We start from the raw sequence: 25,840 nt of genomic DNA on the forward strand, positions 1-25,840 counted from the left end.
CGGTAAAACTGTGATTGTGCAGCCAGAATATGAACAAAATGTTGAATTGAATTTTCTTTAATATTGTTTTGTCTTTTTTCCTGCAGGTCCAACTCCAGAGCCAGATGAACTTCATCCATTAATGAAGAAATGAGGCTTTGATAATGTCTGTGTTGCTGGAAACATGTATTTAGTTTTCAGTTATCTTATGCTTGTGTTTTATCACAATTAATAGGCTCACTGATTTGGTCTTGCAGTTGTAGTTGATTGTGTAACTGTTTGTCAGACTTGTACAGTATTCCTGTTCCAGAGGTGTGTAGAGCAGAGAGGACCAGATCAACATGATGATGCTCTTATAAGTCTTGTATTTTTGTATTCACACCAAGTTTTCTGTGATTGTGTGAAGTGTGAAATATTGTGTAAAAAAGGTCACTTCATATACATTTTTTGTTATTTTATAGTGTTTTATTACAGTTGTTTGCTCTTTAGACAATCATTTCTTGCTTGTGTATTTAGAAGAATAGTAAAGGCTGAGATGTGGTATTGATCTTCTTATCTAACTCAGTGAGAAAGTGAATAAAGCGCCCTGGTGGGTCACCGGGTAGAGTCCGTACTTTAGGCTGAGTCCTCACCACTGTGACTTTGGTTTGAGTCCACCACAGGGCTCTTTGCTGCATGTCATCTCCTGCCTTTCCTGACCGTCTCTATCACTATCTTTTAAAAGCAGATACGCCGAAGAAATACGTATTTAGAAAAAAGCCTCTCTGTACTGTACTCTTTACTATGTTCTTGCACTGTTTAATGTTAACCGATAATATAGTCCCTTTTATCATTTAAAATTAAATATATTCAAATTATACTATTCAAAATCTTGAATAAAACATTAATATTGACATTATTCTTTGCGGTGTGACTGTTTTTAGCTGAAACTTGCATTAAAAAGTGATTTTGCTTCACTAGCCCTCACCTGAAACACAGAGACACTTTGAACACACTGCTCTGTTTACATCTTTTTAATAAACTTCCATTTAGATATACATATACATGCTACTAAGTTACTAAAAATAAAGTGCAGTCCTGGCTGAACCGAGACCTACATACTGAACTAAAATAATCTCCAATCAAATAGTTTGTACTTGATAATTGAAATGGCACAGAGAATATTTTTTACTAACAATGTATTTACAATCTTTATACAGTTAACCTTTTACATATTTGTGTTGACACAGTTATTATATTATTGACATATTTACATTTGTATTCATATCAGCAGTTATGATTCTATCTCTGTGGTTTTCCTCACATTATAACCTCAGTCTAAGTTCTGCTAGCGTCTGATTGGTTAGTTCAGTTACATGTGAGTTAGAAACAAGGAAGTGTTTTTTTAACTATTTAGAACAATTCAGTACATTACAACTTCTCGTAGGAATATTGATTTTGCATTTCTCAAAAACAAATGTACAAAGCGGCAAGGCTACATTAATACATTAATGTACATACATCAATAAATACAAATAAAATAAAGTACATAGTACATACATAATAAAGTTTTTTTTTAAATACTTAAGGCAAGGCGTTATCCCATTCTAGTAGTCATATAGCAGTCCTCAATTAGGATTCTACACAAATATATTAATATATCACATTATTTGTATTTCGAGACCTGCTGTTGTTGTGGAGCTGGGCCACGTTCAGCCCCGACAAAACGTAGCAACATGTTTTTATAAACTGAAACGGGGCTGAGTTGAACATCCTGTTGTGTGTTCAAGCCGCTCTGCCTTTTTATTACCACGAGTTTACAGACACGTCTCAGCTGATTGGGTACGGAAGAGTAGTGCTGCCACGGCAGAAAAAGAAAAACATCAGCATCACGTTATTACCTGAAAAGTTTAATGTAATAACAAGATATTTTCACGTTATAACAAGATATTTTCAAGTTTTTACAACATACTAACTTATCAAGTTATAACAAGAACATTTTCTTGTTATTACAATATACTATTTACCACGTTATAACGTTATAACATGATACTTTTCATGTTATAACGTTATAATTTATTGTTATAACGTGATACTTTATCTTGTTAGAACATGAAACTCCTGTTTGAATGACGACATGGTGTGCGGATGAATACATTGTGTAATATGGCTCATATACACGATTTGATTTGGTTCTACTTCATGTTTGGGCTGAGACATGGTGAGATTCTGCTGCTGATGATGACGGTGGATGATATTGTGATAAGAATGCGTACTCTAAGAAGGATTTAGAAATGGATGGAGCATACAGAAGGAAGAATGAGTGTCAGCCCATGATGAAGTGGAACTTAAATTGTGTTTATGATTCATAATTCACAATTTTTTCGTCCGCACAGTGTTGTTATTTAAACAGGTGTTTCATGTTTCAACAAGACACATTTTTACATTACAACGTGTAAAGTTTCATGTTATGACATGAAAAGTATCATGTTTCACGTTATAACATGATACATTTTATATTGATAAGTTTGTATATCATAAAAAAGGGGAAAATATCTTGTTAAAATGTGAAAATACCTTGTTATAACGTGAAAAACATTATTACAATAAACTTTTCAGGTAATAACGTGATAGTTAGTGATTATTCCGTAATCCCTGGGTATTACCTGTGACACAGCCAAAAAAAAACACCAGACGAAAAATATAATAGAAAAATATTTATTGCTAAGTAAGTAACACTTACAAGGAATTTGCTTTTGCTGGTGCATGAAAACTATAACATTTAATATGATATTTAAACAAACAGTAAATGTAGAAAAAAGGAACGTGAAGGGGTTCAATACATGGACCTTAAAACAGACCAATCTCTAACAACAGGAATGGAATCATGTGATCATCTACTCACAAGAGACAGGACTGATGATATTAGACTTGTGTAACTCCAGTAACACGACACAAGATGGTGATAGAGCTCCACCGAGGAATGTATTTTATATATTTATTTTAACTGAGGAGTGGTAGGCTGAAACCGAAAGTTATGATATGATAGAGTCCTCAAGCATTTCTTTTGGCCAGGACTGAAGTCTGATTTTTATATTTGTCGTACCTGCCATGTGTGTGTCAAGTCACTGGAAAACCAAACCAGGTGATTCCCCCTGCTCCTCTCCACCCCATTGCAGTAATGGATGAGCCATTTGAAAGAGTGATTGTGGATTGTGTGGGACCATTGCCTAAGACTAAATCTGGAATTCAGTTCCTACTAACTGTTATGTGTGCTTCCACTAGGTTTCCAGAAGCCATCCCACTATGGAAAATAACGGCTCCTGTCGTCATCAAAGCTCTGGTGAAGTTCTTTTCAATGTTTGGTCTGCCAAAAGTGGTTCAAACTGATCAAGGAACCAACAACCACAAAGGTGTTTGCCCAGGCACTTAAACCATTAGGCGTTAAACATGTACCTCTAGTCCCTATCATCCTGAAAGTCAGGGAGCACTACAGAGATTTCATCAGACTATGAAATCCATGTAACGCAACAACTGTAATGAGTCGCAGAAGGACTGGGATGACAGTGTGCCGCTTGTGTTGTTTGCAGCCCGTGAAGTTGTACAGGAGTCTCTAGGGTTCAGCCCTGCTGAACTGGTGTTGGGACACAAGGTGAGAGGTCCTTTGAAGGTATTTAAGGAGCTACTGGTCATGCCGGAAAAAAAGAGTGTAAAGTATTCCAGAGTATGTTGCTAGGCTCAAGAATCGCCTCCAACAAGCCTGCTCTTGGCTAAAGATGCCCTGACTTCTTCCCAGCTCAAGATGAAGGAACGCTATGACCGTAGAGCAGTTGCACACTAGTTCCAGCCAGGAGACAAGGTTTGGATTCTGTTGCCTATACCCGGTTCTGTACTGTCTGTGAAACCAACTACGTCATCCAGACCCCTGATCGCAGGCGACGAACCAGAGTGTGTCATGTCAACATGATGAAACTGTACCACTCAAAGTGAGTCAACCAAAGCCTATGGCTTCCATTTCGAAGGTGAGCTCTCCTGGTGATAATGATGGGCTGGTGATGCGTGGTGCTACACCACAAGGGCCAAGGATGAGTAACACTGAAGTGCTGTCCAACTTGGACCGCTACTTGTCTCATCTGCCTGATGACCAGAGTAAAGATGTAAAGGACCTAATAAGTCATTTCCTGTGTATGTTTAATGACATCCCCTCTCAAACTTCTGTCATAGCTCATGACGTTGTTCTGACTAGCCCTAAGCCACTCAAGCAGCATGCATATCGGGTAAGTCCTGCTTAGAGGGAAGTCATGAAGAAGGAGGTTGACTATCTTGTGCAAAATGGATTTGCGGTGCCAAGTTCCAGTCCATGGAGCTCCCCTTGTCTTCTGGATATGAAGTATATTTTTTTAGCATTGCTTGGACTTATATGGGTGGGGGTGTTACGTGCCAGACAAAGCGCCTGTCTGCATGTGTTCTCTCTCTCTTGTTGTTCTTCCTCTTGCTCACTCTGTTTTCTCTCCAGGTGATTGAGATGATTGCTTTTCGCCTGTGTTTGGAGTTGGCCAATCAGCATTCAAGGTGGCAGTCAATAAAAGGAGGTCTCCTGAGAAGTGGGGTTCTCTCTTGCTCTGCGCTGCTGGCTGGTTGTCAGGCTTCCTGTCCTTTAAGCTGTGGCTGTTTGGTAATTAAACTGTAGAGTTTTGTGAGGTGGAAGTTGAGGACCTTAGGTAAGTTGGGGTACCTATACATCTTGCACGTCGTTGATATTTGTATAGATACACCAGGTTTAGTGGTTGTTTGGTTTTTGTTATATTAAATTCATTTGTTTGGCACAACCTCCAGGTCCCATCTTCCACCATCCTGTTGTGAGCTATTTCCATGTTTAGAATAAAAACCACATTTCACTTTTACACTGACTCTGTCACACTTTATTGATTGTCTCGTTACTGTCCCCAAATCCATCGAAGGGGCCGTAACACCTTGGGATCAGGATTATCTTATTTGATGCCACAGACACTCAACAATTGAGCCAATATAGCCTAATAATGCTGTTTGATATAACTTTAGACTACACCACATACATAAAAACGGTCTGTCCTCAGACATTTATTAGTGTCTGACTCTGGGAAAGTGGGGGGAAAAACAGTACTGTAGGAGCCAAAAAAACAGTTTTTGTTAATCTTTTAATAGTTAGTATTTTAAGACTTCCCATATTTTGGTAATAGTTCTGATCCACTGATATTAATTGACAGCTAGGCCACTGATTGGCAAATCAGCCACACCATAGTAAATGTGGGTGTGGTATAATTAATAAAGGGAAGTTGGAAACACAAATGCAAAGTTTTGGGACTCCTAGCTTTAGTTGAGACCAAAAGAGTACAGAACCGGGTATAGGCAACAGAATCCAAACCTTGTCTCCTGGCTGGAACTAGTGTGCAACTGCTCTACGGTCATAGCGTTTCTTCATCTTGAGCTGGGATCTAGATGAAGAAATTATTATAAAAGATTCGGTTGCCTATAGTTGGTAGTTCAGTTCTACCTCTGGTAGGGGTATCTCAAATTTGGGGGCCTATTTATCAGCAGAAGTAAAACCGTTTCAGGTGCAATTTCTTCAGAATAAAAGTGAATTAACTTGCCCAGAAAGGAGATACTGTGAGCTGGCAGCAAAATGCAGCCGTTCTGGATCACCAACCAGGTCAAATGTGATTAATACTTTCTGATAATTTGATTATGAAGTAATAGGGATAGGAGAAAAAAAAACTCTGGGTTGGAACTTGTTTTGGTGGAAGATTTGCACCCCGTAGTGTTGACACAATACAGTAACGTGAGCTATTTAAATTAGCTGATACATGGTTAAGCTATGGTGGCCCTGAAGTGCAAATCACGACAGCAAATGGGAAAACAAAACGGCATTAACTTCTACCGGAAAAGGTAGGGCCTATCTAGCAGAGGACGGAGCCTCCTGATTGGACAGACGGACTGTCTCTCTGTTAAAAGTAGGCGCTTTTCTGTGTTTTTCACCTCTTTTTCCTGTTAAGACAGTCCGTCTGTCCAATCAGGAGGGTCCGTCCTCTGCTAGATAGGCCCTACCTTTTCCAGTATAAGTTAATGCTGTCGTGTTTTCATATTTGCTGTGTATCTCTGTGTGTACTTCGTCCACAGCAATCCCACAAACCTCACACGCACGGATGTGAAGCAGTTATCCTGGAAATGTTCTTCCCGTGGATCCAGACTAGAAAAAGGGTTAAACACATGGGAAGGTGCCAGCAGCAGCCGTAACACAGAGTCTTCTTTGTCAATTTATCTGCTTGCTCATTCCTGCAAACTGTACCGTTACACCCATCTTTTGTAGTCCTAACAGTATTATGTGTACTTCTACCATGAGATCTTCTCAGGTAGAAGTATTTGTATTGATGACAAATTCCTGCAGCTGAATCTGACATAATAATAATGTATACTTTATTAATCCCGCAAGGGGAAATTACAGTGTTTTCACTCTGTTATTACACACATGCCTGAATTACATTCACATGTTCAGTACCTATACATGCACTGGAAAGGCGCCCCGAGCAGTTGGGGGTTCAGTGCCTTGCTCAAGAGCGCCTTGCTCAAGAGCACCTTGGCAGTGCCCAGGAGGTGAACTGGCATCTCTCCAGCTACCAGTCCACCACCATACTTTGGTCCGTAGGTGGACTTGAACCAGCGACCCTCCGGTTCCCAACCCAACTCCCTACTGAGGAGTGACTGCCACCCAACTCAAGACAGTTATTGCTTTTAAAAAATCATTAGCATATAGTTAGACTTAAAGGATGTGTAAATACCACTTTTTGAAGTGAACGTTGGGTATACACATAATGATATAAAGAATAAAGATGATGGAAAAACTTCATCTGAAAGTGTTACAGTCCATCTGTAGTATTAAGTCATGTTCTTCCACAGATTCTCCCAGATTCACGTTAACTTCCAGCTGCTTGAGTAAATATATATTTACATTTATATAGATGGAGTGATTGAGAGTTTCCCAAAAGTCATTCTAGTTATCAGAATGAAACTTTATTATAACGATCAATGTGGAGGATTAATCAAAAAACTGTTTGAGCAGCCAGGATACATGTTGTAGTATCAGAAGTATGTTTGTAGTTTGTTTTTTTTATCAAAGTTTGAACACAGAAACATCCACAACAGTCACAACATACAGTTTGACATATTTCATCTTTTATTTAGATAGAAATGATGAAGAGCTGCCTGAAATGACATGATGCCCTGAGAGTTCATCAGATAAAACATACTGTACATGCACAATTCTGATATCAGCAACAACAGTGTCTAGTTCAACCTGACAAACTCTTGACTTAGCACCTTAAGACATAAAAAGAAGCAGAACATGATTGTCCTAAATAATGTCAAATGACACAAATATCCAAATAAAAAAAAGAAGTACATTAGATTTTACTTTGGTTACAAAAAAAAATCACATTTCTTTTACATCGTGACAGCAGGCTTTGGTCTTAAAAGTCTAGTTTTCTAAAGCCCATCACATCTAGCTCAGTTAGGACTTTTAACAACTACAAGCAGCAGGATGATATTAATAAAGCAGTTTATATGTCATTCATCCATTCACACCCCGATGACAGCGAGCTACCATGCAAGGTGCTGTCTGACCATCGGGAGCAATTTGGGGTTCAGTGTCTCGCTCAAGGACACTTGGACGTGTGGACAAGAAGAGCCGGGGATCAAACCACCGACCACCGACCCTGCCAGCAGGTATATCAACGTTTTCTTTTAAAGGAGACATATTATGCTCATTTTCAGGTTCATACTTGTATTTTCAATTTCTACGAGAACATGTTTTAATGTTCAAAAAACACTATTACTTACTTTACTATTTTCCTTTCTGCTTATTTTGCAACAAAAAAATCTCCCAGCGACCCAGAAAGGATTTCCCCCGTAGACCACCGTTGTAAAAGAGACGTCTGTAAACATGCTGCCAGGACACCTCCAACTGCAAACAAGGTCAGTTATGTCTCTCTCTCTCTCTCTCTCTCTCTCTCTCTCTCTCTCTCTGAACGGACAGATTGGATAATGGGTGCCGAAATGGAAATAGTTTATAATACATCCATGGTGGAGATGAGGAGCAGTATATTCTAATGAGCCTGCATGTGACATAGGAAGAGGAGCCCAATCTGAATGGCTTGTTGAATTACATCAGATTGAGAATGCCCACAAATAACTGTCTGGGTTGTTTTATTTCAGGTTTTGGGTGTGTCAGCCCTCCACCTACTAAAATGTTTGTGCACCATGACTGAAAATGAAGTGACAACACTGGTACAGTCTTGTTTCCTTTAGCTGAAGATCATAAACGAAATGTAGTTATTAAAAAAAAACAAAAAAAAACACAGATTCTATATTGACTGACTTTATCTAAATAATTCCAGGAGAACACAAACAGTCCATTCTTCACCAGCTGCCTTTTGAATTTCAGATTCTGTGGTAATAATGTTTTGGTCACTTCCTGGTCAAACTACAAGTTCCTTTACTAACATTTGAGTCACTTCTGCAGGTGTGGGGGTTTTCACTTTTACTTATTCAATTAAATGTATAGGTCCTATTTATGAAATTGAAAGTAAAGTAATGTACTTGCTGACTGCGTGAGACCTCAGAGCGGCCTCAGATCAGAAGAAATTGTCAGACGAGGAGTCCACGAAGACACCGAGATTGCAGAAGTTCCCTCCATTCAGATTTATCTGAAACAATCACATGTTTACAAGTCAACCAGCTGTCCCAGACACATCAACGGACTTCAGGCAAAGTCAGCCGAGTATAGACAACTGACTGAAAATGGAGGAAAAGCTGCTCCGTGGCCAGCCTGAAGTGCCGCCGGAACCTCTCGTCATCAAGCTGCAGCCAATGATACTCTCCGAATTGACGACGGTCCTGGAGGGTGTCATGACCTCAAACTCTCCGATTCAGACGCCGACGTCTTCTCCGCAAATACAATAAAGCAGCACCAAACACAACAACTTCGCAATGATCCAGTGACACACATTTGAGGATGAGCTCAACTTTTATAGGAAATATTTTTGCTCGTTTTAAGCGGGAATGCAATTCATTGTCATCAGGCCTCTCAGGTCATCAGGCAGGTACATCACTGTGTCAACATTTCAAAAAACACACAAAGCTTTTGGTTAATTACTGTGTGTGTGTGTGTGTGTGTGTGTGTGATGCTTCTTATTTTTGTTCTTCATGCTATGCTTATATTTTGTCCTTTAACAACATAAACACCCATCTTGATACATGATTGATAGTGAATGTTACTAAACTTACAGAACTAGAAAGAAAAGTGAAAGTGTGTGGGACCTGTAAATGATCTGGATCTCACAGTGGGATTACATAGTGAGGTCACATGTATCTGGTTTCCTGATTATAAGTGATTATAGGACAGACATTACAAGACTAAACTAAACAATATCTAATAAAGTATTTACAATAAGGATGTTCTTTTTCCTTACCTAGATGGGTTTCCTGGGTGTTGTGATCCTGCAGGAAGGAAAACAAGTTAAGAAGTAAATCCCAACTGACCTGATTCTACTCTGGTGTAAATACCAACACAATGATTAATGACTGAAGATAAAACAACTGCAAACACTCATATGACATTCACATAAAGAATGTGTTGTACGCTTATCATGAATATGTTTATTCAAAACATTATTTAAAACTTACTTTTTGTACATGTTCGTTGTATGCAACACTTGTATACAAGCAAAGCTAGAAGACCAACAAAACAAACTGAGAGAAGAACTGCAGCAACAATCCATCTATTGGGAGACCCTGAAACTGAAGATAGAAAGTTAACGTAAGACTCAGAATGGAACACAGATCATATACAGCAGATTGAACATCTCAGTCTACACAAAGAGAACAACTGAAGGTGTGCATGCTCCTGAAACTAAAATCTAAAACTCTTCAGGCGTTTAAATCATGTTTATATCTGATGTCTATGAAATGTGTTCTCTAAACCCTGAGCTGAGGCTCACAGGTACAAGTCAATGATTGACTCTGGGTTAACTCTTGTTTTTATGACAGTTGTTGTTACAGCTGATTAGCTTTATTAAAATAATATGACCCATCCAGCTAAACACACAGCTTAGCTAAGTTATTTATGTATATGTTAATGTTTCATGAGCAGTAAAAATACAATTTTGGAGGTAAATAACTTGAGTATTTGCATTATATGCTACTTTATACTTGTACCTCACTACATTTCAGAGGATTTGTTTTTACTGCACTACATTTATCAGATTAAAATACAATACTTGTTTGTTCTTTTTCTACTTTAAGTACATTTTACTGATACTTCTATACTTTTACTGAAGTAGTAATTTTGAATGCAGGACTTTTACTTGGTGGTTTTGATACTTTCACTCCAATAAAGAATCAGAGTACTTCTTTCAGCTCTGACTACAGCTCAGTAACATCATGATTAAAATCATTATGGTTGGTCTGAAGTTCCACACTAACATGCGTGGGCTAAAGTCCCTGACACACCAACCCGACGGCCGACCATCGGCAGAAAAGGCAGTCGGACTGATCAGTCGGCTCCCTGAGGTCCAAAAAGTGCCTCCGAACACACCGAAGCGACGCCGACTTGAGCGTGTAATACGTCTCCATAACAGCAGGTGGCGCTAATCTGTATTGTTGTCCAAAAAATGAAAACTGCTGATTGGACGAACACGTCATGTGGGTCTGGTTTCTCCGGAATTTCAAAGCCAGACTGTCATGGCGGATTGTTCAGAATACAATCTCATATTGTACTAAAATAGTTCACCGAAACGTGTTTCTGAAAACATTTTAAAAGAGAAATAGGCCGTGCAGTTGCTGAATCTGTCTTCATTTCAGATCAACAAAGGTCAGTTTAAAAGATTTTCGTCAGATTTTGAGAGACTCTAGTCCCGCTCATCATCATTTCCAGGTAAGCACTCCACCAATCAGATTGGTCATGGAGTCCGACTGCCCGCCCTCCGACGCAACATGTCAGGTCGGCCAAAATGAAGACGGCTCCTCGGACGGACGACGGCACGGAACACACCGAACAGACTCGAGTCACTGACCTCGCCAGACGGTCTGACGGCCGATTATCGGGTTGGTGTGTCAGGGCCTTAAAACAGTATGGGAGATGTTTTAGTATGTCTGACATCTTGATGATCTGAGTATGAAACCAATAGTACGTGAATTGCATACTATTTCCGGTGAAATATTACAGTATGATGCAAACACTGGACACTACGCCTGCATAAGTATCCCACAATGCAATGCGGTAGTAACGACAAGAAACCAATAATAATGCTCTAAATTACATTTCTACATATTTAAATGACTGTTGGTCTAGTTATTTACCCTTTTTCAGTTATTTAAGCGTTATCTGGCGATGCCGCTAGAGCGGAGGTTGGCAGGGGTTACCATGGTTACAACATTGAAAATTACACTCACTGAAAATGACACACATTGAACGATAGTTCAGATGTTGAGTATGTGGTGCAGAATGTGTGATTTCAGACGTAAGCTGAGTGTTTGTTGGTGGGGGGGTCGGCTCTGCAGTTATTGGGGCTCAATGGGAACAGAGAGATACAGTTTGGATTTATGCAGCAGGAGTCTCTTGAAGCTCCAACTCTTGAAGCTAAATATACGTTTGACTCATTTATAAAAAGCTTTAAAGAATATATAGAGATTCATATTTAATAACACTCATATTGAGATACAGTTTCAGGTCTCAACACAATCATTTCTTCTAGCGAAATAATTAAACAACAAAAGAATCTATATTTTGTTTCTGGAAAATGTTTGAGCATAATTCTCTTGTGAGACAATAGACATGGTCATGATTTATTTATTTGAATTCATCCTTCAGCATTAAATCCTTTTGGAAGATCTCTTCAGCCTTTGCTGGTTCAATCTGAATGACTACAACTAGAAAATGATATAAAACTACAAGTTGAATATTACTGAACCACATCAGAGACTTTTTTCTCAAATCCTTTTCACTGACGTGTGTGTGTGTGTGTATTGTTTTATACCTTACTTTTTTATTTAAGGTTCAGATTACATTAGTGTGACAGAAAACATTTTAAATAATATTTTAAGATCATTTTGTAGCAGACAAATGATATTATTTTATAATTATTATAACCAGAAGTGACAAATGGACATTAAATATAATTGATAGTTGTTATGTGTTGGTGTATAAATGTCTTTTCTTATCGGTGATGAGTTACATCACACATGTTGATGTAGAGATCAGTAAATTCATCAAAATCAGGACTCACCTGAGGTTGGCACTGCTCCGTCACATAAAAGAGAAAACAAAAGATGTTAGAGAGCTTATTAAATATCATTCATCAACTTAGTAGAGAGGCAACACTGAGAAATCACCTGAACTTTGTTTCCAGGGCCCTATTTCAGAAAGCAGGTTAAGTGAAAACTCTGAGTTTGTTAACCCTGAGATGAGGGAAACTCTGGGTTTTCTGTTTCAGAAAGAGAGGGAACTTCACCTCAGAGTCAGTTACTATGGTAACTGAGTCTGTGAACCTAACCTGGTGGGGAGCAGGTTTTCTTCAAGAAACCTCGAGTTTCTCTCAGTCTCCTCCCTCTGACACAGCACTCTCTCATTTCCTCATTCATTCATTCAGTCTGTATCAGGCGCATTTTAGCACAGTTTGTTATCGGCATGAATAAAACAAAAATGATGTTGGTTTATTAACCATGTTAGGCAGACTATAAAACGTTTTATTTCTCAAAACATGGCATGTCCTTTTGTCGACGATCCCGTTGATGAAGAAGCTGCTTCAGTTCGCAGGGTGTTATACGTCGGGAGATGATATTGAAACCCCGGCATTTAAATGTTTAGATAACTTCCTATTTGAGCAGTTTGGTTTTTCTTCCCAGTCGATCAGTTATGTAGCCTACATGAACTTGACTTTAAGATTTGTATTAGTTTATTATTTGTATCATCTGTAAACAAAAGAAGAAAAAAGAAAAAAAAGAAGGGTACTAAACAACAGTCAGGAACTTGTTTATTGTTAAGCCCATGGTCAAAATTAAAGATTTAATAATAATGTAATAACAATAACTTATTTCACCAGTAAATTGCTGTTGAACGACAAAAACAATCACCAGATGGGAAAACGGTATTTTACAATTACTGTGAATGCACCTTGAGGCTACCTGTTTTAAGTGAACGCACCGTCTGTGTTGTTTAATTCCGACAACGGCAGCTGCTGCGCTGCAGAGCAGACTATTACATCCCGGTGTTGGAATCCTCTACAGTGAAATACAGTCACACTTTACACTGTTTAACGTTAGCTGTTAGCATTTTAACCCTGTTTAATCCTGCTAGCTAAAGGTAGGCTAACGTTACATGCTGTCAGGTGTAGTGTAAAGTCAGGCACCGAAATTTTCGTTCTTATTCGGTCTCGTTACTACCTTTTAGGTCGGTACGTTTCGGTACCCAACCCTACTTACCAGAGTCAACATAGTGTGCAGTAACTTCTAAATCATTTTGATTACTCACTGACGTCCAGTGATCACCGGTTGATGAGACAGCGTTTGCACTTTGGTTTCATCAACAGGTCGGTGAGTAGCATTCTCCGAAATAGTGCTTTGCCTGAGCCCACCAGCATCAACCTGAGTCACGTTAACTGTACTATGCTTAGCTCGTAGGTGGTAGCCTAAGCTTGACGTGCTTTGGCGATAATTTAATTTGGCTTTACACAACGTGCATATGGCTTTTGACTTGTCTACGAGCCGAGAGTGATAAAAACGAGAAATAAAGTGCTTGATTTGTAATTTAAGACTGCCACTCTGCTAGTGGGGGAGGGGCAGTGCATGGTCTGCACGTGAACTGCAGCGTCTCCTGCAACACAGAGCTGCCTGTGGGACGCCTGTCTGTAAATAATGTGGCAAAAAAACTATCGGTGAACGCAGCAGCCGCTTATCGGCCGATGCCGATACACGTAAAAACGCAAATATCGGCCCGATATATCGGCCGGACGATAAAATCGGTCTATCACTATCACGAAACAATGTTGTCCGATTATTTAAATGAAATTAGCTGGTTTGACCATAGAGATGAGAAAAATATGCACTAGTCCAGAACACAGGACCTGCTTTCTGTATTTACTTTTTTGCTCCCGCCCCCCAGACACATCTGACCAATAAGTGCTGGCTGAGTATCTCCATTTGATGCTACTTTATACATTTTACTTCACTACATTCATCAGACATATACAGTATAATTAATTCCATCTTACATATGTATAAAACATGATATATAATACTTGTTTGCTCTTTAACCAGCTGATTGCCAGTTTCTTTGGCAATGTAGCACCAATTTAAATATATATATAAATATATATATATATATATATATATATATATATATATATAGTGCCATTCTACTGTGTAGACAGCCCAGTTTTATACAAAAAAAAACAACCCTCTTTTCAGCGTTAAAATACTTCTAAGTAAAGAATCTGAGTACTGCTTCCAATAATAACCTTGGTGTGGACATCCAATGAGAGATGTCAGTCAGACAGGCAGAGGTGCGAGCTGCTACCTGTGTTTTAGACTGGGGAAAAGAGAGAATTAGTTGAGTGTCATCTGCGTAGCTGTGATAGGAAAAGCCATGTGAGTGAATAACAGAACCAAGAGAGTTGGTGTACGGAGAAATGAGGAGGGGACCCAGGACGTAACCTTGAGGGACCCGAGTTGTGAGTAGACACGGTCCTGACATATAACCTCTACAAGTTACCCGGTAGGTGCGGCCTTTGAGGCAAAGAGAGTGCCAAACCTGAGACACCTGCCCCTGAAGGGTGGAAATAAGTCTGGTGGTTCACTGTGTCAAAAGCAGCAGAGAGAGACTGCTCTAGAAGTGTGAAGTTGAGTTTCCTGCATTGAAACCAGACTGGTGGGGAACAAGAAAGTTGTTCCGGTGAAGATAAAAAGAGAGTTGATTAAAGATAGCATGCTTGAGTGTTTTGGAGAGAAATGGAAGAATGAAGACAGTTCTGCAGTTGTTTACTTCAGACAGCTTGAAGGTGGGTTTTCTGAGGAGAGGGGTCACTCTTCCTTCTTTGAGAGAGTTTGAGAAACAGCCGGTTGACAAGGAGGTGTTAATAAGATGGGTGAGAAAAGGGCGGAATCAATGGACTGGAGAAGGTATGGGGTCAAAGGGGCGGGTGGTTGGGCGGGCGAAGGTTATCAGGGTGTCACAGCATAACCATAGCTTCCAACACTCACAATACGGTCTTACTGATGTCACATACAGAAGTTTAGTTTAGTTGTCTATTATAAATGTACTTGTTTATGTAACTCATTGTGCCTATGCTCTTAAATGAGCTGGGTGTAACATTTGTGGACAGAGGAGGGGGACTGGGGGGGTCAAGGATGTTAGAGAAGATGGAGAAAAAACATTTGGGGTTGGACAAGGAGGATTGGATTGTGGTCTCATAGAAAGAGCTTTTGGCTGCAGAAATAGAGGCAGTGAAGGAGGAGAGAAGAGATTGATAGTAAGCAGGTATTCAGGGTGTTTTGATAATCGCAATTTTCTTTGAGTAAGAGAGCAAAGGAAGAAAGTAAAAGAAGTAAGTCAGATGACTTCTCTGTCTGAAGTCGCCAAAAAGCAGTGGAGGGGCATTTTCAGGGATGTTTGAAAGGAGGACCTCTAATTCCCGGAGATGGGGAGTCTGAGACTCGGACTCGATTCGCACTTAAGTCGCACAAACGGTGACTTCAGACTTGACTTGCGACTCGACCCAAAAGACTTCAGACTTGACTCGGACTCGAGCTTCGAGACTCGTCAACAACCTGTTTTCATGCAATAATTGCTTTTTAAATCTAAATGTATTCATGTATTTCTATTTTCTTTTATTGGCGCATATATGTTGGGGAAACGTATGACAAGCTGCGTGTCCCCTGCCCTTTGTCATAATGTGCAACATAACGCATGCGCTATGCCTGTGCGCGCACTCACATGTCAAAAAATGCATTGACGATGGCAACACTAAGTCCTCCACTAAGAGTTGTGCCTTTTGTCATTAGTTTTGCTTTCAATAACTAGTAAGCAAACAGCTACATGCAAGGTGTGTGGCACCAAGATAAATGGTGGCAGATCAACAACGTCGAACTTCATCAGGCATCTCAAAACGCACCCAGATAGGTCAGTCACTTGCTAATGTGAAAGAGACGTTATATTTAGCATATTGTCACAGGTAACAATCTACACATCGCAAAGTGCTGTGCTTATGCTGGGAACAGGAAAATTGTATCTTTATAGTTGTATCCATGTGATGTGACAGACTTAGGTTAAGTTTTCCCCAGGTTGTTGTTAAATAGCAATACGGAAAGTATCAGTTCTCACATGTTTGCACCATGGGTGGTGTATTAACTTTCAATACAGATGTTTGCCTCAAACTTTGAACACTGAAAAATGTAATACATGATGAGGTTGGGCTTTGCAGCCAGTTAGTAACACAGACAAACATGTATTATTTGGTGCAGATACCAAAATGTTGAAAAATACAGTTATGAAATTGAAACATAGTTCTTAATTTGTGTTTCTTCAGATTGCATTGCAGTAGACCCCATAAAATTATCCTACAACTGATTTTGATACTGTACTGTATGGATGGTAGCTACAGGACATGCTTTGAATTCATAAGATTTAACAATACAGTCTTAGGGACAGATCAGATGGCCAGAGACTTGAGACTTAACTTTGACTCACGCTCAAAGACTTGAGACTCGACTTCCAAAAAGTGACTTGTGAACATCTCTGCTAATTCCTCCAAGAACTCTCCCAAAGGTCCTGGTGGACGGTAGATAACATTGTTTAATTATACCAGATAACTTATGATCACAGCTTGAAATTTAAAAGACAGTGGAAGAAAATGTGGCGGTGGGTAGAGAAAAAATCTCCATTTGGGGGGTGATGAGTAGGCCTGTACCCCCACCTCTACAAGTGGGCCTGGGTGTTTGGTAGTGATGGGCAAATGCAGCTTTGGTGAAGCACTGAACCACTGAGAAGAATTGTTTTGAAAATGGGTTCATTACTCGAAGCTCCAGTAACAGCGACCTCGCCTGGTGAAGTGCCAAGGCTGCATCTAAATTATCTTTTGGTAGATAGTGGACAGGAGGCTTTAAGAGGCTTTAAGGCTGGTGAAAAAAATACACACACACACACACACACACACACACACACAGTGTGCACATGTATACTAAGAATGGGATATCATTCTTTTGACAAATAAAGATTGATGAATTGGTGTTATTGGGTGTTGGGGAGAGAGTGCTTGGGAAACAGAGGATGTGCTGGGAAAATATGGCACAAGTTGGGTGTGTTTGTGTAACTATGGCCAGGGGGTATGTGGGATAGGGAACACTCAAAGATTTGTATTAAGGAACATCATTTTTTCCACACTTTTTGGACTAAGCCTGTTTCTTTTTCTCCACATTGAGAGAAAATTCGTTCAGAGGGAACGGATGACGCCGGCTGACGCTTTCATCCAAAGCACCCATGCATACATACATTACATACCTTATCAGGAGCGATCAGAATAAAGTTTTCCCACGTCAGAACGACCTCTCTTCCTAGATGCTTCCATAATAGGCTAATGAAAACAAATCAATACAAACAAACTAATGCTTGTCACTGTAGAGGCTACTACGAACCAAACTCAGTGTTGTGCATTAAAGTTATTATGCTTTGAGCGCGCTCGAACCAAAGCAACCTTCGGAGCAGTGCTTCAAATGGAAATGTAGTTAATGGTCTGAAGCACGTATCGAAGCTTCAGTGTCAGACTGCCATCACTAGTGTTTGGGTGAAAGAGCAGGCCAAGGAAAGAGCAGCAGGGGTGGACGTGTTGGCTGTCGGGTGTGTGGAGCTGGTGGGATAGATAAGGGTGGTTTGGATCTGGTACCGTTGTGAACATGTCCGAGGCTGATAGGAAACACGAACAGGAATGAAAAATGTACACGTGATTGAAAAGGTAAAAAGATACTTAGCTCACCTGGCCTTCCTAAAAAGTTCCTGCCTAGACCCTTTTGTAGACTCATCTGTCCTTCTGAGTCTTCGTCGGAGGAGTCTGCCGCTGAAGCTGCCCCTTCAAACAAATGCCAGTTGTTAAATACAAGAGTTGATGATGGTTGGCTACATGTGCTGACCACGCCCCTGCTAATGAGCCAAACAATGTCCCTGCTGGTGATCCCTCCGAGCGATAGAAACTCATTAACCACAGCTAAACAACAATGCACACACCAGCCTACTTACCTAAACAGGTAGAAAGTAAATCAGAAAGTAAGGCTACATTTACACTATGTTTTGTTTTTTAAAGAAGCATTTTAAGCCAAAAAACATCTCCGGGCAAGAGTTTTAGTAGCCTGGCTCCGCCCTCCTACGTACTTTCACTCAATTTTCATTTCCCTTCAGTACTCCGTCTGGGTTTGCGGTATAGTCTTGGGTTTTCTCCGGTCTGATCTTTGGCGGTCCAATCAGCGAACAGAGGGAGTGGCTGAGAACGATGACGTTGAGGTCGTGCGCTAGTTTGAGTTATAGTTCCGTAACTGCGGCGGAAAAAGTTGCAAGCGAAGCCATTCGGTCCTTTGTGGCAACGCTGCCGAATATCCAGAAGTTAAAACCCGAGCAAGAACAATCTTTGCTGAGTTTTGTTGGTGGCCATGATGTTGTGGCGATGCTAACGTTAGCGATTGGTTATGGCAGATCCAGAGTGGCTCTGGACAGATCCAATAGTTTTAAACTTCAACAGAGTAACCGCCTTCAAGGAAGTTAACACTGGCCAGTCTGTGTACAAAAATGTACCATAGTCTGGTAGGACCAGGCTAGCATGTTTTAGCTCCAGTAGCAGAACTAATCTCTGTCCTTAATAACGTAAGAGGAGCAGCAATGGCAAAAAATAAGACGATTTCTTCTTTGTTTAGACTGACGACGAGGTAGAACTGTTGCTGAAAGTAACATGTGACTACAAGGCAAAAACGGCAGTCAACACAGACTAGGAGTCCATCTGACATTACTCTGGGGTTGAAAATCATGGATGTATAAGTTGAAGACAAAGAAAATACTTTGGAGAAGAGCAGGTAGTGTAGACGCGAGGCCTAAACGTAGGAAAAGATATTTGTTTTTAAACCAAAACGTAGTGGTGTAAATATAGCCACAAAGTTTCAGTTTCAGTGTGAAGTTTTCACTCAGTTTGAAACATTTTGAACTTGTGCAGATGTCTTCATCTAACATTTTGAAAATGAATAACCAACAATTTCAATTATTATATATTGATTAAATATACTCACCACTGATATGCACAAAGGTCTGAGCATAAATCTGTTGGTTGGTTTCCTCCTGTGTGACGACACAGCTGAAGTTGTCGGTCTTGAACACAGTAGTTTGGAGGGTGATGTAGTATCTGTCTCCTCTTTCTGAGACCTGGGGCTCCTCAGCAGGAAGTGTGTTTCCAGCACTGTCCTGCAGCTCTACTTTAAGGTCTGGAGAAGCATCTTGAACCTCACACTGCAGCAGCGCTGAGTTGTTTGTTGGATTATTAAGTATCTTGACAGATGGCTCTGGAGCTGCTCCTGTGAACACAATGTGTAAACGGACAATATGTGTAGTGGCACTTCTCACAGCAAACACTATTTCTGACTCTTATCATTTAACAGAAGCACATTTTTCGTTTTTTCTCTGATATAATGTGTTTCCCTGCTGTAACACATATGGCAAACAGGTGAACAAGCGTTCATTGCAAAGCCATATTAAACCAAATTAACAGGACAGGTTAGCAAAGACATCCTCAGACCACACCTGCAGAGGATGGACAGATGAAAAAGTAGCTAGACTATAGGAACAAATATTGTTCATAAACCTGCATGTAATGTACCCATTGTCTCTAACCACTAACGTAGTACGAAGTTCTGTGGATTCACTCGGTGCAGACTCACCAAACAGGAACAGAGAAATGCCCGCAGTGAAAAAATTTTTTTAAATCGATCGACCTAATTGTCATATGCTACATCTATACATCTATAAGCATGTTATTTCAGAAGTGAAAGAATGGCTTTTGATGTGGATTTGCTTTTCACCCTGACTCGAGGAGAGACTTCACTCGCTCGTCTGCTACAGATCCTCCCATGACAACGTAGCCGGCTGATTCGACTGACTCGAGGACTCGTGAGTCATGATGACTCACGAGTCCCATGGTCTGCGAGCCGAGGCGAGCTTGCAATGTTTCGGACTGTCTGCTCGACCTCATTGCATTTTAACATACTACATTTATACACCAAACCTACAGTAGGCCTAGGCTACGTGCAGAACATTGTATGTTATTTCAGAAGTGAAAGAATGGCTTTTGTTGTGGATTTGCTTTTTACTCGAGGAGAGACTTCACTCGCTCTACAGATCCACTTATGACAAAGTAGCCGGCTGATTCGTGGGACTGACTGACTGACTGACTGACTCACTCACTCACTCAAGAACTCATGAGTCCTCGAGTGAGTCCCATGATCTGCGAGCTTGCAATGTTTCCAGCTCTGAGTCTGCGGGTCGGGAAGTTCCTATAACCTGTCTCGGACTGTCTCTCTGCTCACTGAGTCGCTTGAGTTGACTTGTGGAGGTGTGGTTGCCTACGTAATTGTAAGTTATAAAGCTTTTGGCAGCTAAGATGGCTAGGACTAGCAGTAGCTAATGTTGCAAGAGGTTTGTGTGTGGCGCTGTTATCATGTTAGATTGAATTGTAGTAGGACTCAACTGATCCGATTAATGATACTAGAGACTTTAAAGACACGGGTGAAAGATCCGAGTGAGCCACGCCTCAAACAGGTTTAGGGGATAAGTGCCTTGGCACGCCACTGATACCAGTCCAGCAGCAAGACTTGGTTTTAACAACAGGTAGGTAATCAAAGCAGAGATAAATGGGCTTGTGGCAGCATACATAGAGGAGGAAATGTTGCCTGTTTCTACAGTGGAACAATTAGGCCTACTGGGCAAAATACAGATAATGAAGAGCAGACGGCCGTTAGTACTGTAGACTTGTTTTGGACACATTTTGGGCTGATGGTTACAACTTTGTTGTCATGATATTAAAGAGCATACAAGAGAGATCTTGTGTATGTCCAGCAGCTGAGCAGCCTGATTAATAATCTGTTTCCAGACCTCTGCATGTTTACAGATATTACCAACAATTACATTAAATAAAATTACATTTGCAAAAGTATAACTCAGTGTAATTATTTGTTTTCTTACCGGCTTTTTTTTACCATTTATGTTATGTATGTGATGTGTATTTATATGATTGAAATAAACTAAACTAAAAAATAAATAAAACTAAACTTGTCATATTTTGGTTTCTACTTTAGCTTATCAAAAAAAAAAAAAAGCTACAGGCAGTTGGCAGGATGGACAGATTCTGGGAAATGCACAACAAAGCCCCACCTTCTCACCACAAAATGGTACACACACACACACACACACACACACACACACACACACACACACAACGCCACATCTAAAGTTACTAAACTATCAATATTTTTTGATCTGTGCTAAATATTAGGAAACATTTTGATGTGACAGCAGCTGAGCAGCATGATTACAATTCTGTCTCCAGACCTCTGAATGTTTACAGGTGCTTCAGACATTTAGATAAAATAAAAACATTACATTTTCAAATACATAACTCAGTATAATAATCAGTTTTCTTACTGTTTTAGTTGAGCAGACGTGATTCCAGAGCGAGTCAGGAGGCAGAGACACAGAAGAGGAAGAAGCTCCATCGCTGTCGATGTCTCCTAAAGATCAAACATCACTTTAACATCACAACGTCTCTAATAACAGAGATGGAGACACTCCTAATTGGTACTAATGCAACAACAGCACCACTTCCTGCACAAATACTTCAGAATAAAAGCGTCATCTCCACAGAACTATGATGACTCAGGAATTCTGCACAAAAGCTGCTCATAATGTGAGCAAACTGCAAAAATCCCTTAATATTCACACTAACATTAAATGTTGTTATTAAATAAAAACCTCAGAGCCTCAAATTAAGCCTTAAATTCACTGCACAGTTTCAACTTTACTGTTTCACAAACGTCTTCATCTCCTGACCACTTTATCAGCAGAAGTAAAACTGTTTCAGAATAAAAGTGAATTAACTTGCACAGAAAGGAGATACTGTGAGCTGGCAGCAAAATGCAGCCGTTCTGGATCACCAACCAGGTCAAATGTGATTAACAGTAAGGTCTGGCTAAACCACAGATTCATTCTGGGATAGGAGAAAAACACTCTGGGTTGGTGGAACAAAACCGCCACACAGAATATTAAATGAAGTTAACAGTTGACACAATACAGTAACGTGAGCTATTTAAATGAGCTGATACATAGTTATACCTCATTAGATCTTACCAGTGTATCTCTGTGTGTACTTCGTCCACAGCAATCACACAAACCTCACACGCAGGATGTGAAGCAGTTATCCTGGAAATGTTCTTCCGTGGATCCAGACTAGCAAAAGAGTAAAAAAAAACGTATTCCTACAGACTGTATCGTTACACCCATTTTTTGTAATCCTAAGAGTATTATGTGTACTTCTACCATGAGATCTTCTCAGGTAGAAGTATTTGTATTGATGACAAACTCCTGCTGCTGAATCTGACGTAAGACAGTTATTACTTTTAAAGAATCATTAGCATATAGTTAGACTTAAAGGATGTGTAAATACCACTTTTTGAAGTGAACGTTGGGTATACACATAATGATATAAAGAATAAAGATGATGGAAAAACTTCATCTGAAAGTGTTACAGTCCATCTGTAGTATTAAGTCATGTTCTTCCACAGATTCTCCCAGATTCACGTTAACTTCCAGCTGCTTGAGTAAATATATATTTACATTTATATAGATGGAGTGATTGAGAGTTTCCCAAAAGTCATTCTAGTTATCAGAATGAAACTTTATTATAACGATCAATGTGGAGGATTATTCAAAAAACTGAAACCTGCTGAGCAGCCAGGATACATGTTGTAGTATCAGAAGTATGTTTGTAGTTTGTTTCTTTTATCAAAGTTTGAACACAGAAACATCCACAACAGTCACAACATACAGTTTGACATATTTCATCTTTTATTTAGATAGAAATGATGAAGAGCTGCCTGAAATGACATGATGCCCTGAGAGTTCATCAGATAAAACATACTGTACATGCACAATTCTGATATCAGCAACAACAGTGTCTAGTTCAACCTGACAAACTCTTGACTTAGCACCTTAAGACATAAAAAGAAGCAGAACATGATTGTCCTAAATAATGTCAATGACACAAATATCCAAATAAAAAAAGAAGTCACATTTCTTTTACAGCATGACAGCAAGCTTATAAAGTCTTATGTTTTTTTTCAATGCCCATCACATGGGAGGATAATATTAATAAAGCTGTTTACAGTATATGTCATTTATACATTCATAGGGCTGGGCATCGTTCAAAATCTTTTGATCCGGTGCCAAATTCGATATCTCAGTTTCGATGCCGGTTCCTTAACGATACTTTTTTCGATACCATATGTTTGAAAATCCATTTCAACATCAACAAAAACACATTAAACACAAAACTTTTATTTTCCACCTTACTTGTGAATCAAAAGAGTTATCAAAATTAAAAAATTCTGGTAGCACTGCTCACTCAGAGTATCATTAATAACACTGGTTGGGCTTTTGGATCGGGGTGCGCCAGTCAGATCCTCAGGACTGGTATCAATCCCAACTTTAAAAATTAACAAAAAAAGGGAAACCTTTTTGCCACAACATGAACATATTATAATAATTAAATAAATAAACAAATGACATCGTGTACAGGCTAATATTGAACTAACTAAAATGCAAAGGAATGTAAAGAACAAAGACTTTTTAGTGCAAACTGCATAATGACACAAACCTTTAACAATAAACTTGGTGACTGCCCTGTTGTCAACATTGAACTAACGGAGAACTAACTTAAGTGCAAAGGAATGTAACTGAACTGCCTTGTTGCTGAAAGGTGCTGTAGAAGTAAATGTGCCTTTCTTTACAACCTCAGCCTGTCAGTCAGCCATCAGGGCACACTGTTGTGACTGCTCGTCTCGGGGGAAGTGTAACGTCAACAGCACCACGACCGCTTTCGCCTCTCCATTACAGTTGTTTTTCCGATTGCCAAACGACAGTGGGCACAACTGGAGTCACGTGTGCAAAACTCTAACCACAGTCTGCCCAGCAGCAGTTCATGTGGACCAAAGTCTAGTTCCTTTTTCATTGCTTGAACACAGTTTTCAAAAGTCTACACGCTTATCCCATGGCTTTAACCACAACGTGGATTCACAGCACTTTGTTCAAATGCTAACACACTGCTGTCCAAACTGTTAACCACACATTCAAAACAGAATAGATTTCAGTCTGGTGCCTATCAAACGCTGCTGATTGGAATTTTAGCTGAAAGCCTAAGCAGGTGTCTTGTTTTAGACTAGTTAGTGAACATATATACGGTATTTATACAGAGAAAGCTCAGAAAGCCTTTTTTTGTATACAAACACCAAATAAGAATGAAACAATTATACACTGTACCGTTTGAGAGAAACAGGTAAAAGAGCAAAGATACCAATATGTCCAGGTAAGATGTCTGAGGTTATACTGGATACACAGCTATATAAAAAAAAGTGAAAAACACTATATCTTTACTATGGTAAAACTGCGTTCTTACTGTTTTTCAGAAAGTAATGCAGGTGAAAGCAATGGAAACACCACATTCATTAGTATTTAGAGATGATGCAGACATCCAATGTGATGAAGAAAACGTGCAGCATGATGCTGGAGAGAGGCAGGATTAGTCACACTATTCTTTGTTACTGTTATGTACCTTTAGTTCTTTTCCCAGTAATTCCATAAATTACTAGAGACAAAATACTACATTGAAGAAAACTGCTGATTTTCATTCCTTCGTGTTTACCTTACGTAAAAATTGGTATATTATACAATCTGTATATTTTCCTTAAATAAACTATTGAGTAGTGTCAAGACACTCAAATTGTTCAAACTGTAAAGATGAAAAGTTAGTATTTTCTGTATTGGTGTTTGATGCTAGTGTTTTTCCTCTCAGTGTGTTCTGAGTGATCTCAGTGAGGATTGTTCTGAGTGTCTGGCTGCTCTGAGTCTGTTCTGAGACCTGTGTTAAGAGTTGTGTTGCTGTGAATGAGTTCTGCAGGTGATGTGAACTGTTTATCTCAGGTGACTGTTGGTAGTGCAGACTGTGGTTAGAGTTTTGCACATGTGACTCCAGTTGTGCCCACTGTCGTTTAGCAATCGAAAAACACTGTGATCACACTTGAAACTACTTTATTGGCGTCGCCGTGACTCACTGTGACATCAACAAAACTGCACAGCTGACGTAGTTTGCTCGAGTTTACTCTGTCCGCACCTCTGCGTGCGTGTGTGTGTGTGTTTGTGTGTGTGTGTGTGTGTGTGTGTGTGTGTGTGTGTGTGTGTGTTGTCGGAGCTCTGCTCTCTGTCAATATGCAGAAAGGACAGATAAGCTTGCTCTTACGCGCTCTCAGGTACCAAAATTTGGCACCGTGAAGTTTAAAGTGAATCGGTCCTCGGTAGTACCAACGTAATTTGATCTGGACCCAAAAAAGTACAGAGTTTGGTACCCAACCCTAATCCATTCACACCCCGACGACAGTACCATTCAAAGTGCTGTCTGACCATCGGGAACAATTTGGGGTTCAGTGTCTCGCTCAAGGACACTTGGACGTGTGGACAAGAAGAGCCGGGGATCAAACCACCGACCACCGACCCTGCCAGCAG

General features: G+C 39.9%; 1 protein-coding gene, 3 long non-coding RNA genes and 1 pseudogene across 5 annotated transcripts in view; 1 reads left to right on the plus strand and 4 right to left on the minus strand.

The window, feature by feature from the left end:
- The window catches only part of LOC144516142 (CD276 antigen homolog), a 192,023-nt pseudogene that overhangs the window by 49,921 nt on the left and 116,262 nt on the right, over positions 1 to 25,840 (minus strand). The window lies entirely within an intron of this gene.
- Positions 1 to 25,840, plus strand: part of LOC144517362 (uncharacterized) — a 403,478-nt gene that overhangs the window by 40,451 nt on the left and 337,187 nt on the right. The window lies entirely within an intron of this gene.
- LOC144517365 (uncharacterized) lies at positions 7,429 to 14,344 on the minus strand. The gene is made up of 4 exons (XR_013501923.1): positions 12,276 to 14,344; positions 9,676 to 9,789; positions 9,462 to 9,489; positions 7,429 to 9,100 (listed from the first exon to the last, which is right to left on the minus strand). It is a non-coding gene; the product is annotated as an uncharacterized LOC144517365 (long non-coding RNA).
- Positions 14,401 to 19,965, minus strand: LOC144517366 (uncharacterized). Its single transcript, XR_013501924.1, has 3 exons — positions 19,309 to 19,965; positions 18,015 to 18,107; positions 14,401 to 14,575 (listed from the first exon to the last, which is right to left on the minus strand). It is a non-coding gene; the product is annotated as an uncharacterized LOC144517366 (long non-coding RNA).
- LOC144517363 (uncharacterized) overlaps positions 21,784 to 25,840 on the minus strand; it is a 72,177-nt gene continuing 68,120 nt past the window's right edge. Inside the window, exon 4 of the long non-coding RNA XR_013501921.1 lies at positions 21,784 to 21,798. This is a non-coding gene — a long non-coding RNA (uncharacterized LOC144517363). The remainder of the gene's footprint in view (positions 21,799 to 25,840) is intronic.

Source organism: Sander vitreus, chromosome 4, assembly GCF_031162955.1.
Source record: "Sander vitreus isolate 19-12246 chromosome 4, sanVit1, whole genome shotgun sequence".
In the NCBI taxonomy this organism is placed as follows: Eukaryota; Metazoa; Chordata; class Actinopteri; order Perciformes; family Percidae; genus Sander; species Sander vitreus.